Raw genomic sequence first — 14,869 nt, 5'->3', positions numbered from 1 at the left:
GGGGTCAGCTGGGCTTTCATCTGGGGGGTAGGGGTGGGTGAAGCAGGGAATTGCCTCCTTGGCTGAAAAGTTCAAGTGGCGGGGATTCCCAGGTGGTCCAGTGGTTAGGACGCCACACTCTCACTCAGCTCCGAGCTAAGATCCCAAAAAGCGGTGCAGCATGGCCAAAAGCAAAAAGTTCAAGCAGACAGTGAGAGGCACAAACTGAGTTGCCCTTTGATCACATCCCACATTCAGGGACTGGTTTTGCTGAGCTCAAGGGTTTAAAGGCAAGTTGGGTCTTATATTTCCACCTGTGTGCATCACCCGGCCAGGGGCACAGCCTTGACTGACCCACAGGGAAGTTCCTGAAGAAAAAGCTGTCTCAGCTTTTGTCCAGAGCCGAGGACTGTTTACTCCTGTTTCCTTCCTATCTGTCTGGAAAAGACACCAAGAACAGGGGGAAAAAAAAGGACTCCTTGTCCCGGTGCAAAACACCCACACCCTGTGAACTCTTCACCCCGCCGTGGTCTGACTTCACCCCGGGATGGAGAGGCGAGGGATGAGGTTGGCGGGAAGGTTCCCGGGAGGACAAGCCTTGTCTGGGAACGAGAGCTGTTTTTCCAAAAGCTCGGTTTTCACACTTGAACTAAGTGGGGGAGGGGCCTGAGCAAAGACAGGAGTGAGCACCAGTGGAGAAAGTTCTGGTAAAGAAATAAAAATTCCCCGAGGATGCTGGAGCCATGGTCTGAACAGTCCTTTCAGAGTCTTGGTATTATTGGGGGGGGCGGGGGGAAGGCTGCCTGTACATCTCCTCTCTTTCACTGTCCTTGCACCAAGCTTGGGACTAAAGCTTCGTTCCTTCTTTAGGAGTCGGGCTCTGAAAAGAAGGGCCTTGGAGATTCAACACCAGGACTAGGCATAAGCTGGGGCTCTGCAGTCGGAGAGTCCAGGGTCTTCAGCTCACAAGCCTGCAGAAGGTCCCTGCTGGGGTCAGACACACACCAAGAAGGTTCCAGCTCCCAGTGAGGACCCAGCTGAGCAGAGGCGTTAGGCTGGAATGCAAGTGGGGCTGAGAAGCCTGGAAAGCAGAGCCCTTCCACAGTCAGCACTTCTAAAAAAGCCTGCCGTCCCCAGCACAGAGACTGCAGGGAGTAGCAACTCTGGTTCTCAATATTTCAGAGAAAAGTGCTTTTCATGCTGATGATGTCAGTAATATTTCAGGACCTAAACAAGCCTAGTTTTTCACAGTCTGTAGGACTGAGGGTTCCTAATGTTCTCTAAAAGATGCTAGGCCCTAAATAAAATCCCATTTGTCACCAGGCCACCCATTTCTCTCTCTTTCTTGAGCCCTGGTGCCAAGAGGCAGTCACAACCCTCCACCAGGCAGTGGCGACACGCTTGGATCAGTTTCCTGAAGAACTTCATCATGAACAAATTGCTGTCACTTTGCCTGGAGCTGACAAGCCCAGGAGAATCTCTGAATGAGCCCTTCCCTGGTGAGAACACAGCCCTTCTGGGAGCCTCAGTTCCTCAGAGAATGTTTGAACTGGGCAGTAACTCCAGAGTGCTGAGCACTGCATAGGGTTGTTTTTTTTTTTGTTGTTGTTGTTCAATCGCTCAGTCGTGTCTGACTCTCTGAGACCCCATGCACTGCAGCACCCCAGGCTTCTATGTCCTTCACTACCTCCCAGAGTTTGCTCAAACTCATGTCCATCAAGTCAGTGATGCCATCCAACCATCTCATCCTCTGTCATCCCCTTCTCCTCCTGCCTTCAGTCTTTCCCAGCATCAGGGTCTTTTCCAATGAATCAGCTCTTCACATCAGGTGGCCCAAGTATTGGAGCTTCAGCTTCAGCATCAGTCCTTCCAATGAGTATTCAGGGTTGATTTCCTTTAGGATTAGACTGGTTAGATCTCCTTGCAGTCCAAGGGACAGCATGGGGTTAGCAGGGCTTTTCAACTTCAGCACTAAAGGTATTTGGGCTGGATAATTCTTTGTTGTGGGGGAAATCCTGTGCTTTGTGAGATATTTAGGACCATGCCTGGCTTCCATCCACAAGACATCAATAGCATCCCCTCCCCACTCCTCCCCGATCATGCCAATCAAGACTGCCTCTGGATACCACCAAATGTCCTCGAGGGTAAAATCATTCCTGGCTAGGAGTAGCTCTCATTCAATGACTACACAGCTAAGGAGATCCAGGGGAAAGCTGGCCACACATACATCAAGGGAATTTTCACTCCAGGACAAAAGAGGCCAAATCTACATGGATGTCTGTCGGATGCAACTCTAGATGACTTAACGAGGGTAAGGGGTGGATGCTGTCACTTGTAACTGAGAAGACCAGGGATTTAGGCACCTTCCTGGCTCAGGCCCAGCTTGAACCAGAGACTCAAACAATGTCACCAGGACTTGGTTCTGAATTCTGCTCTTCTCGTTTTGGAATTCTCAGAGGGCCCGGATGGCTACCAGTGCTCCAGTGCTGCATCTTCCCGGGCTGGAGACTTGTGGAGGTGAAAAGGGGGAAGCGTTTGTTTTTCTTCCTGCAGGCCTTGCAAAAGTGTCATTGTATTTTCTTGGCTCTGATTTGGTCAAGAGTCTGTCACCAAGCAAAACACCACGGCCAGAGAATGTGCAGGCCTAGCTGGCCAGGCCGTGGTCATATGCCCACCTCTGGATCTGAGAGCACAGTCAACTCTGCATGCAGGACACCAAAGATGGAAAAGAAAGGGTTCCTAAGAGGAAAACCACAAAGACCAGGGGAGAGGACTCCAGATGACAAAAAGCCACAGGTCCCTACCACAGTCTAGACCAAAAGGGAGCTCATAAGCCTATCCATCAAGGAGACTGGCGAGAGTTCAAGGAGGGCTTGACTGAATGGCACTACAAAGGCTGTGCCGTGGTCAAACATGTCAACCTCCAGGTGACAGACACTTTCTTAGGTGTCTCTGGGACAAGCTAGCAACTGTCATGATTCCTTCAAGTGGCTTCCTGAAATGGAGACCACCAGAGTTTCATCAAGACCCTTCCCCCTTCTTTCATAGGTATATGTTTGCCACTGGGCTCAAAGCTGCCCAACTGGGAACAGCATTTGCCAGCCTCCCTTGCAGTTAGGTGTGACCGTGAGAGTAAGCTAACACTAAATGAACAGAAGAGCTGACCAGACCTTAAGAGAGTGGGTGTGCCATGCACACTCTTTTCCCTTCCCTTGAACCAGAACAAGAAGTTGCCTGAGACCCAGGCTTTGCCCGTGCAAGTGAGAATGATGCCTTAAGGGACGATAGAGGCAAATGCACAGGAACCTGGATCCCTGAAGGACCAGGCAGAGCCTCCTGCTAGCCTGGAAGGACTATCTCAAGTGAAAAAGAAACGCCTATCTTTTCTAAGCCAGTAAATTATTGCGTTTCTGCTATTTTAAGATGCAATGACACTTTGCAAGGACTGCAGGAAGAAAAATATGCAAGTTTTTATTTTCATATTCTAGTATCTTTGAAACCCATGACACCATTGGCCTGGCAGTGGCCACCTTTAAGTCAGGCCTCAGGAAAATATTCTTGTGAGGCTCTTGTCTGTATAAACAAATTAAAATGAACACCTTATAAAAATGTGTAAGTTCATGGGAGGTATAGTGATTTATCAATGAAGATTTAGAATAATAGGTAGAGAAGAGCTGCTTACTTATTTTTTATTGTCTCATTAAAGCACATGAGGAATCTTCCTCTGGGGCAGACAGCATCTCTTCCTGTTTAGATCCAGAAATCTACCTCTTCATAATTTCATGTCTCCCACCAGGAGAAAACAGTGGCAACACATTATTATGTTGACTAAATACTGGATGCATAGTATCATTCTTTCAAGAACAGAGTGACAAAGTTCCATGTCGGCCTTTACTTGCCTCTTTTGCATGTGTGTTAGCTGCTCAGTTGTGTCCGACTCTTTGCAACCCCATGGACTATAGCTCAGCAAGCTCCTCTCTGTCCATGGATTTCTCAGGCAAGAATACTGGAGTGGATTGCTATTTCCTTCTCCAGGGGATCTTCTCAACCCAGGGATCAAACCTGGGTCTCCTGCATCGCAGGCAGATTCTTTACCGTCTGAACCACCAGGGAAGCCCTTTGTTGCATACCATTGGCCATTTCATGCTTACTGAGGCTTCTTCTCAGTTCTGGAAAGAACATATTGTGTGCAAGTGATATTTTGTGTCCATTTGATACAGATCCTATGTGTTCCTGGTCCCAGATACCCTTGTTGGCCAAAGCTTACCATGAAAGATGGATTTTTTAAACAAGCAACCTTAGTAACAGAACATATATTTTTGTTATGATTTTTTTTTTAATGTGGACCATTTAAAAGTCTTTATTGAATTTGTTATGCTGTTGCTTCTGAGGGCTTCCCTGGTGGCTCAGAGACCACCTCCAATTCGGGAGACCTGGGTTTGATCCCTGGGTTGCGAAGATCCCCTGGAGGGCATGGCAATGCACTCCAGTATTCTTGCCCAGAGAATCCTCATGGACAGAGGAGCCTGGTAGGCTACAGTCCATGGGGTCACAAAGAATCAGACAAGACTGAGCGACTAAGCACATTGCTTCTGTTTTTTTTTTTTTTTTTAATGTTTTGGTTTTTTGACCGTGAGGCATGTGGGATCTTGGCTCCTTGGCCAGGGATCAAACCTCTACCCCCTGCATTGGAAGGTAGAATCTTAACCACTGGACTGCCAGGAAAGACCCAACACTTGGGTTTTGAACTTACAATATATTTAGACCATAACAGCCAGATACTATAGTTCCTTTCACCATTTGAAGAAGGTGTAAAGTAGCTGCTGACTTCCATTCCTGACCTCAGGCAGGTCCCAGCCCTCAAAACTCCAGTTCTGCAAGTAGCAGAGCAGGATTCTTCTTTTCCCGGTACTGGTGTTACTTACTTCCTGCTTATGCAGCATCCTTCCCGCAAGATCAAGAAAGTACCAGCATCAAAACCTGAAGAGTGTCCCTACCTTGGAAAACAAATCCCAAAGATACTAGTGAAATACTCTTTTAAGATAAGCTGCGTCAGTCACCAGCGCTCTCGACATGAAGAATGATGCTGGGGAAAGTGCACCAATGATTCCGAAATGGAAAGTGGCTCAGACAGCTGGCCCCTGATGGCGAAGGGGGGCAGATGCTTGATCTCAGCACGTCAGCGAGCACACACGCGCACTCAGTCAGTCCCATTGCCTCTGGTCCTAGGACTGGCCTCAGCAGTGGAGGGGACATGGACTGTTTCCCACTTGGCCTTAAAACAAGGACAAGGCACTGTGTCGAGATGGATTCTGTTGGGTCCAGACCTCACATCTGGGCTGAAGACACATGATGTGTGGACACAGAGCTACTCTGGGAAAGACCCCACCAGCCTCGTGAAAGTCACACGGATGTGTGACGGCCGCTGTATTTCCTTCCTCCAGCTTGCCTTTAGAGAACAACAAACGCTTTACAGCTTGTAAAGCACGTTCACTTACATTGTCTTATCCCCTTCTCACAACCCTGGAAAGGAGGGCAGATGTTATCATTGCTGCCTTTCAAAACTGAAAAATAGCAGCCCAGAGAGGTAAAGAGATTTAATCAGGGAACCAACCATGGGTTGTGACAAAGCCTGAATTTGACTGATATCTTTAATGCCTCTCCCTGAGCTCTGTCTACCATACCATGAAGTGTACTTTCAGGAAAATTCCACTTCTGTCTTTGTCTTTTGCATTCAGTTCAGTTCAGTTCAGTTGCTCAGTTGTGTCTGACTCTTTGTGACCCCATGAACTGCAGCACGCCAGGCCTCCCTGTCCATCACCAACTCCCGGAGTTCACTCAGACTCACGTCCATCGAGTCGGTGATGCCATCCAGCCATCTCATCCTCTGTCATCCCCTTCTCCTCCTGCCCTCAATCCCTCCCAGCATCAGAATCTTTTCCATAGAGTCAACTCTTCGCATGAGGTGGCCAAAGTACTGGAGTTTCAGCTTTAGCATCAGTCCTTCCAAAGAACATCCAGGGCTGATCTCCTTCAGAATGGACTGGTTGGATCTCCTTGCAGTCCATGGGACCCTCAAGAGTCTTCTCCAACACCACAGTTCAAAAGCATCAATTCTTCGGTGCTCAGCTTTCTTCACAGTCCAATTCTCACGTCCATACATGACTACTGGAAAAACCATAGCATTACCTGGATCTAAATAGTTTTGCTCTGTGTTGGTTGGCTTTTGTTGTTGTTGTTGTTTTAGAGAAACATGATTCCAGTCTACAATCAAAATTCTTGTAGAGCAAGAATACCTTTTGACAGCCACCATTGCTAATTTCTCTTTAAAAAAATTGGGTCTTAGTTGCAGCACGCAGGAATCTTCTCTCTTCATTGCAGCCTGCAGGATCTTTAGTTGCAGCATTCAAACTCTTCGTTGCAACATGTGGGATCTAATTTCTCAACCAGGGATGGAACCTGGGCCCCCTGCCAGGGGAGCTCAGAGTCTTAGCCACCAGAACACCAGGGAAGTCCCGCTAATTTCTCGTAAATGACACCCTCACCAATTGCCCATGAGATAGCCACTTTCATGCATTACATCCCAAGAGGGGCCTTTAAGAATGGGGTGGGTAGTCTTCACCTTATTTTCAAGTTACACAAGAAGGCCTCAGTACTCCTGGCTTTTGTTAACTCTGGGAGGGAGCTTACAGAACACCACCAACTCCCCCGCCCCACCTCCACCCCAAGTATTAGTATCTGTTTGCATCAGCGGGCACAGTTTCGTTATTTTTATTGAAGTAGAAGGGTTTTGAGTTTTACTTCTTTTGCTTTGTGGGTTGTTTTGTTTGGGTGCAGAGCTCCTTGGGAGGAAGGTCAGAGTAAGGGAGCTGTCATCCCCCATCCTGCCTGGAGACTCGTCTCCAGCCCCAGTGAGGAAAGAGTTAGCATGATAGATGGCGAGAGAAGTAATCATGTGAGACTTTGAGCAACTAAAAGATACCAGCGGTTCTGCTAGGGCACATGGGCTGTAAAGGGCAACCGATCAGTGAGAAGGTCATTGGTTCCCTACAGATCCATCCCGCCCTCCACTTTGGCAACTAGGTGGTATAGTGGCCCCAGGACAGAATGGCATCCCCAGGCAACAGGAGTGACCACTCTAAGAACAGTGTTCTTACTGAAGACACACATGCTGATGAGGTGCACTTCTTTAAAAAATTAAATTATTCATTTATCTTGTTTATCTTATTTTTGGCTGAGCTGGTTCTTTGTTGCTGCATGCAGGCTTGCTCTAGTTGTGATGCGTGGGCTTCCTATTGCAGTGGCTTCCACTGTTTCACAGCATGGGCTCTAGAGTGCATGGGCTTCAGTAGGGCTGCACACAGGCTCAGTTGCCCACGGCACGGAGAATCCTCCCATACCAGGAATTAAGCCCATGTCCCTTGCATTGGCAGGCTGATTCTTAACCCCTGGACCATTAGGGACGTCCCTAGGTACCCTTTCCAAGGGGCTGTGAAGGGTAGGACCATCAGCGGGAGGTCACAGTGGAACAGCAGAGTGGATCTAACTCTGTCTCCTCGGGAGACGCCTCAGGGGCCTCCAGAAGTAACTGAAGAAGAGTTGACAGGACAGAAGATAAGCAGGGACGTCTGCAGACCTTCAAGAGGGGCTCAGAGCTGGCAAGATTGAGTCTGGCTGTCAGTGTGACCTCACTGGCACCCTAAGCTGGTGAAGTCTACTGATGCACTGCTGTGAAACACTGCACTTTATTCTTCTCCTCTACGTGCCATTCAACTTCGAACATCCCATCTTTAGGAAAGATGCCGTGAAATGTGCTTACAGAGCAGACTTCTTCCAAGAGCAATTCTCCCACTGGCTGATGGCCCTGCTCCCTTCCCCCTTCTCCGGAGGGCCCTAGGAAGGGGGAATCCTAGGGTTCAGGGCCAGAAGGAAAAGAAGTAGCTCTTTTCTGTGTTAGGGCAGAGCAGCAGATATGATTGCTAAAGGTTTCTAAATGATCAGGAGACGAGGCAAAGGTTTTTGCTGTTTCAGCTGAAGTTGGAATGAGAAGACCTGTGGGGTAGGCTGCAACGTGGATGATACAGATTAGAGAAGTCAAGGATTTCCCAACATCAAAGGGTGTTAAAAGGGACCCTGCTCCAGGCCCATTTTGAAAGGTAAACAGAGAGGCCTCCGTTTGTCTGCCGACCTTCCGGATCTTGAACTGACTCTCTCTGTTCCCGACCCCCACCCTCTTCCCGAGTTCACTGGCCTTCTGTCCACGTTCAGCATCTTCATTACCGCACTTACAGACACTGAGCTGTGAACCCCTCAGGGGCGGAGACTGTGTCCTAGTCTTTAATGTGTCCTTGGACCCTCGGGAGGCACAACACACACAGTGAATGTTGGTTGGTCTGATCCTAAGTGAAAAGGTGCTTGGAAACAGGAGGCTACATCAGGGCTCCTTAGAGCAGTAGGCGTTCACACGTCTGAGCTTCACCTGGGGAATGGGCCGCCAAGAGGATGCAATGAGGAAGCATCAGGAAAACATCTCCACAGTGCCGGGTCACATACGGTCCCCTCCTCCCCTCTGTCCCCTTCCTGGCGTCCCCTTCTGCCTGACGTTGGGTCTGGAAGCAAAGGTCAGGCGCTCTATGTGAAGACGGGTCTGAGTGAGTTCTCACGAATGGCAAAGCATCTGAGGGAACTCGGCAGCAGAGATGAGCAAACTGCAGGTCCCGCCTGGGATGTGGAACGCAAGTTGGTTCACAAAACACGGGGGTGGGGGTCATTTCTGGTGTCAGAACACAGCTACCCATGGAAGCTACCACCTTCATCTGTGGATCCAAGTCCACTCAGAAGGGGCGGCCAGTGAGTGTGTGCCGGGCTGGGCACCAGGGCTGCAGCTGACAGATCTTTCACTCCATGGCCTGGGAGCTTCCTGGGGAAGAAAAGATGCCAAATCAATACCCCAGGAGAATCAACTCCAGGGAACGAGGCTAGTCAAACCCCGGGTGTTCTCTAGTCATGGTCTACCCGATGGGAAAGACCTCGCTCAAGGGGTCAAGCTCAAAGACTCCTTAATGCAAGATCTGGAACATGCCAAAGTCCCTCCTTAAGTGGAGGGAGGCTGATGGCACTGTAGACAAAGAAAAGCAAGTGGCTCCTTATAACAGAAATGTGTAAACTAGAGGTGGGGGTGCGCTGTGAACGCCTCAGCAGCAATCACACGGGAAGATGGCGGTGCAGACAGAGGGCAGCACCGTCCTCCTGACAACACTGGTGGGGTCAGACTCCAAAAGAGCTGGTTAAAAGCTGCTAATTACTGAGATTCCAGTAAGAGCTCTGTCTTAAAAGTGATTTCAAACTGATTGCAGCTTTTTGAACTGATTGTAGCTGTAAGCTATAAACGAAGGAATCTAAATAAAAGGGAAAAATCCTTTGATCAAACACTAAGGAACTCTTCCAAATAACAATACCTTCCTTTTACATATCCATCTCAGCTGTCTCACATGTGTAAACAAATGATTTATATACATCGATTAAATGCACACATTCCCCGAGACAAGGACCATACCTGTTCATCCTTATAACTCCTGACAGTATTTAGCATAGTAGCTGGCACATGGACGATGCTTACTGAATTGAATTTAATTGATGTAATTGCTGCATTAATGATTTAATCAGATTGTTGTCATTTCTGACAACAACAGGCTGCTTTAAAATGAATACTAAATTTCTGTACTGTAAAGCAGTACAGAAGTCCATTTTAATAGCCTCAAATCCAGGAAAACATGACCTATTTTTTCCAGAAGCCCAAAAGAAATATGCAGACAGACATTCGCGAAAGGCAAAGTCACCCACTCTACATTCTACCACAGAGACCATGTTGATTGTGCTGCGTGAGTTGCCAGGCAACCACTTGGTAATTCCCCATGTAATACAGATGAACCTGTCATCTGCTCTCTCGGCTATATGTGACATGAGGAGACAATAGGTAAAAGACGGCCAAGAACACCTACACCTGGATGCCACCATCTCTCCCGAAATGTGATGACACTGGGGAAAGTCCCCAGGCCCTGTCAGAAAGTGCTGGAGGGAGACTTTCATTTAACCATTAGCACAAGACAGCCAGTGAATTTTCTTGGATTTGCCCTGTGGGTAAGTCCTGTGGGTGATCCTGTTATCCCTGTCCACAAAGCAGGGGACCAAAAGCCCTGAAATTCTGCATGTGGATGCTGTCAATTCAATAAGGGCTCCAGATCAGTGGATCCCATGTCTCCAGCTAGGATGAAATTTTACTGAATAAAAGAAGCCTTTAAGTCTTAACAGGGACACTCAACATCTCAAAGAAACCCAAGTTCTGGGTGAATAAACCATACTCTTTTAGATCAGAAAAGAATGCTCTCAGTTATTTCTTTGCAATGATTTCCCAGACATTTTAGGCAAATGAGCTGCCTTACTCCACTGTAGGTACAGACATCCTAGTCTTTAAAATAGACTGAAAAATCCAATAAAGCTTTGCAGAATGCATAAGGAATGTCAGAAAGCGTCTCTGACATTAAGAAAAGGACTTAAATTTAAATGCCACTTCAGATTTGGGAGTCGAAGAGTACTCATCTTTTTCATATGAATTTCAAAAGGACCACTCCCTCAAATTAAAAAAAAAAAAAGGATATCTGTCCACTCCCTGTTCCCACGAATATGATATTAATGTTTAAGTCTTTTTAGGAAATTACTTGTTTTTGTGTCTAGTTTGTGAATTAAGATCTTGGACCCTGGGATCAGGTAATCAGTTGGAGATAAAATCAACCAGGTAGTTCTGATGAAGGTTCTGGGCAAGGCTTGAACCCAACATCTTGTGCCACCCTGATTTATCTAGACTGTTGACATGCTGACTGATGCCAAGCTGGCCCACCCACGTGGAGTGAAGACCTCAGCCTTCACCAGCCCTGCCTATCTGGTGCTGGAAAGGGGAGTACTGGTGGGGAAGTTCTGGGGCATTTCTGCATCTGCAAACGGAAGCCATGACATTCGTCATCTCTGACTACCAGGCTTTACACGGTGCTTCGTGGGATTCCAAATAAGTCAGCCATGAGCCAAATCGAAAGTGAAGGGAGGAGGATTCAAGGGCACTTTTGAGCAAATGCACAACCTCCAAAGACTGGGGATGGGGTAAGGTGAGGCAGCACGAGCAACAGAGGTTCTGGAATTTCTTTGCTAGAATCACAAGTGTGGAGCAAAACCTGTGGGCAGCTACTTTCACTCCAGCTTCTCAATAGGACACATATAGTCATGTGCAAAAGGCCTGGAGGTGGGAGAGAGTGGAGCAACAAAATAAAATTAAAGGGCGTGTCCATTCAACCCTTGCACCAGGGGCCCTGGAAACCCCTCACCATTCTGGTTGGCGGGGTCTTCCTTCTCTGAAGTCCAGTCAGTGATATGGAAGCCCATTGTCAACTTTTCAGGAACCTGGGGTCCCCCGATGTCAAGTTGGTTGAATGCTTACTATGAAGAACTTGTTTTGCAGGAGAGAAATATTCAGTATAATCCCTGCCCTGAAAGAGCTTAGACTCAGTGGGGGAGATGGGTACCCAAGAAATTACAATACAAACCAGTTTAGATCCACCCACAAGACACAGCAAGTGTTCAATTTCAAGAGTAATTGATGTCTACGTGGAGGCTGCCTCTTATCTTGGTCTCTCTAGCCAGCTTCCTATTATGGGAGTGTCAGGTTCCACAGCTCTGTCTGGCTTTCTGCTGTGCTGGCCTGTATTTCTTGTCTTTGGTGACCCCATGGTGGGGAACTCAGTTGTGATTGGAAAGCTGTTTACAGAAGGGAGGGAAGATACAAGGCCAAGGAGAACTTCTAAAGTCAAATGGGTCTACACAAAGGGACAACTGAACAGCTTTCGGAGTCATCCAGAGAAAAAGTTGTGAGTTTAAATCACAGACTTCATCTTCAGTGAGGGGAGATGACACTTTAAAAACCTTTCCACCGGGAAGATTCTAGATAGGGGATAAAACAAGCAAAAGGCAGCTGCTGAGTGGTTTGGAAAGATGTGTGGGTTGAAATCAGCATATACCCTGTCACACACAAGAAATATCTCTGCCATGTGCAGAGTGAAAGAAAGGATCAGCTGGAGGTGTTTTCTGCAGACTTTACCTTTACAGTGCCCAGTGTCCACTCCTGGCATCCTTTCCCACACAAGTGCTTGGACCTGGTGCCTTCAGCTCCACTCCCCACTGGTCTGGTCAGCACAGTGGGAAAGGGCGTGGTAGCACCATTTCCACCAAATTCGCAGCCTAGCAGAGCGGCCAGAAGCAAGGACTCAGAATCCGATTCCTGCTCCACTGCTTACCACCCATGAACTTGGCAAGTGACATGGCCTCTTGACCTTAGTCTCCTCCTCTGTAAAACGAGAAGAACGATACCACAACCATGTCACAGGACTGTGCGAGGATTAAAGGAGTAAATCTGGGCAAGTCACTTAGGACAGCGTCTGGAAATAGCACTCTGTGTCAGTTATGATGAGAGAATTTGTCTTGGGTTCTACAGCAGCTGCAGGTTGAGCACTTATACTTGAGGAATTTCAGGTTTGGGCAAGAAGACGGGGAGCTTTGTGGGAGGGGTTTCCACTGTCCCTGAAATCAAACCCATGCCTAGTATATTGACACCCTGACTGTAACCCAAACCTCTTTTTATTGTCTCTGTTCTTCCAGATAGCCCTAAAAATATGAGCTGAGAACTAACCTGGCTGGTGGGGGCTTAGACACTTGATTCCTGAGGAAAAATGGAATACGCATCTGCTATCGCTCATCTCTGCCTCTGCCAGTCTGGAACCTGCTGATTCCCATCCCCACACACAGGCTGGAACATCCCCCTCCTCTCCGCTCACTGACCCATGGTGCTGGGACTCTGGGGGCACACACATAACCGCCATTCCATCAAATCCTCTAAAAAAACTGTGAAGCGGTCAGCAGTAATGCTGAATGCCAGATTCAGGATATCTGTTACAGATGGCCAAACTGAGGTTCAAGGGGAAAAAAAAAAGATGGTTCTCGAGTGTTGTTTCAAGAACTAATGCCAGTCCTTGTGGTGATGTTTTCACTGCTCCTCAGCAAAACTGGAAAAATAAGAATAGCAATGAGTTTTCATAAAGCAGAAATTATTCAATTTTTGACTTATGAGATTATGGCCTATCTTCTTTCCTGTGTCTTACGTGAGGGAAGATGTTGAAATGCCCCATCCTTTGTAAAATGGTATCAATAGGAGCTGGGATTTGAAATTAGATCTTTTGAATACTTTCACTGCTATTATACTATTTTAATTAATTTTAAATAACTTTAATTTTAAATTCAACTTCATTAAAGTATTAAAGAATTACTTATATTGCAAATTATATACTAGATTGGATACTTGAAAATATCTTCAAATAAAACTCAGCACAAAGTTAACTCTTCGCGGCACACTATGTAGGACTGAAAACTCAAATCCTCACGTGGTCTGGGAGAAGGCTGAGCAGAGGTGCAGTTCCTGACCTCCAATGTGCGGCAGGCACTCTGTGAGGGAAGAAAGAAAAAGAAGCCTTTTTGCAAACCCCTAAGTGTAGCATTTCAAGGAGCAGGTCTCCCCCTGCTGGCAGTGGTGGTGGCAGAATGAGTCTTAACCCAGGACTGGTACTGAGGACTCAAATTGGAAAGGATTCCACAGCAAGAAGAGATGGTGCTTGGAAAACCACTCTCCATCACAGAACCCTGAGTGTGATGACAAAGATGAAAAGAACTCAAGGCACTTTGATAGGAAACTGTCATCAGAGGATGCTGATTTGCAAACCCTGGTGAATCAGCAAAGAAAGAAAAAATTTTACAATGGTTAGGCTCTTTAAAAGATTCATTATCCATTTTCATGAATTGGTTATTCTATGTATCTAATTATATACAATAGAACCATACAGTAGCTCAATTAAAATTATGCCTATCAGTAAATTAGTCGGATTCATTTGGTTCCACTACCAAATCTGTTTTTGAAGTTCAAATGACTGATACAGCATGGTCATTAGATAGGCGAAACCAGGGAAGTAGGACTTATTTGCGCTTGTGGAGGATTAAAATAATCGTCGCACCTTTGCTTATTTCACCCTTTCTCTTTTGGCTGGTGCGCACTCTGCTCTCAGCCACTCCCATTACTGGATATCCTGCTTTTACCTGACCTTCTTAAAGCTTTACCTCCTGGTCTCTTTCTCAAAAACAGCAGAAAACAAGCAGATTATTTTTCCTTTGATTTTATTAGATTTTGTTCAGAATCCACTGGCAATTCTCTCTCTCATACAACTTATTAAAACATATCTGTATTTCCTGTATCAGATTCTAAGGTATTTGAGGGCAGACACTTGTTTTATTCTGCCTCGAGAAGAGGCAGTATGGCCTAATGGTTTAGATCCAGGGCTTAGGAGCTCTGTCATCATGGACAAAAGCTTCAGTGCTTTCATCTAAAAAATGGAAACATTAATAAACAGCGACCTCATCAACTTGTACAGACATCAGTAAGAGAATGGGCTTCACTGGTGGCTTAGATGGCAAAGAATCCACCTGCGATGCACGAGACCAGGGTTCAGTCCCTGGTTGGGAAGATCCCTTGGAGAAGGAAATGGCTACCCACTCCAGTATTCTGGCCTGGGAATCCCATGAACAAAGGAGTCTGACAGCTACAGTCCATGGGGTCACAGAGAAGTCAGACACAACTCAGTGACAGAACTCTCTCTCACACACACACACACACACGTAAGAGAATACATACAAAGCTGCCTGGCTCTTCATTACTTGATAATTGTTAACAGTCCTTCCATCACCTAAACAAAAGCCATATATGCTGCAGGGACTCAATTATTTGTTGGTAGAGCTTATGCTA

This window comes from Capricornis sumatraensis, chromosome 2, assembly GCF_032405125.1.
Source record: "Capricornis sumatraensis isolate serow.1 chromosome 2, serow.2, whole genome shotgun sequence".
Lineage (NCBI taxonomy): Eukaryota > Metazoa > Chordata > Mammalia > Artiodactyla > Bovidae > Capricornis > Capricornis sumatraensis.
The sequence above is the reverse complement of the archived record's forward strand: the minus strand, read 5'-3'. Positions refer to the sequence as shown.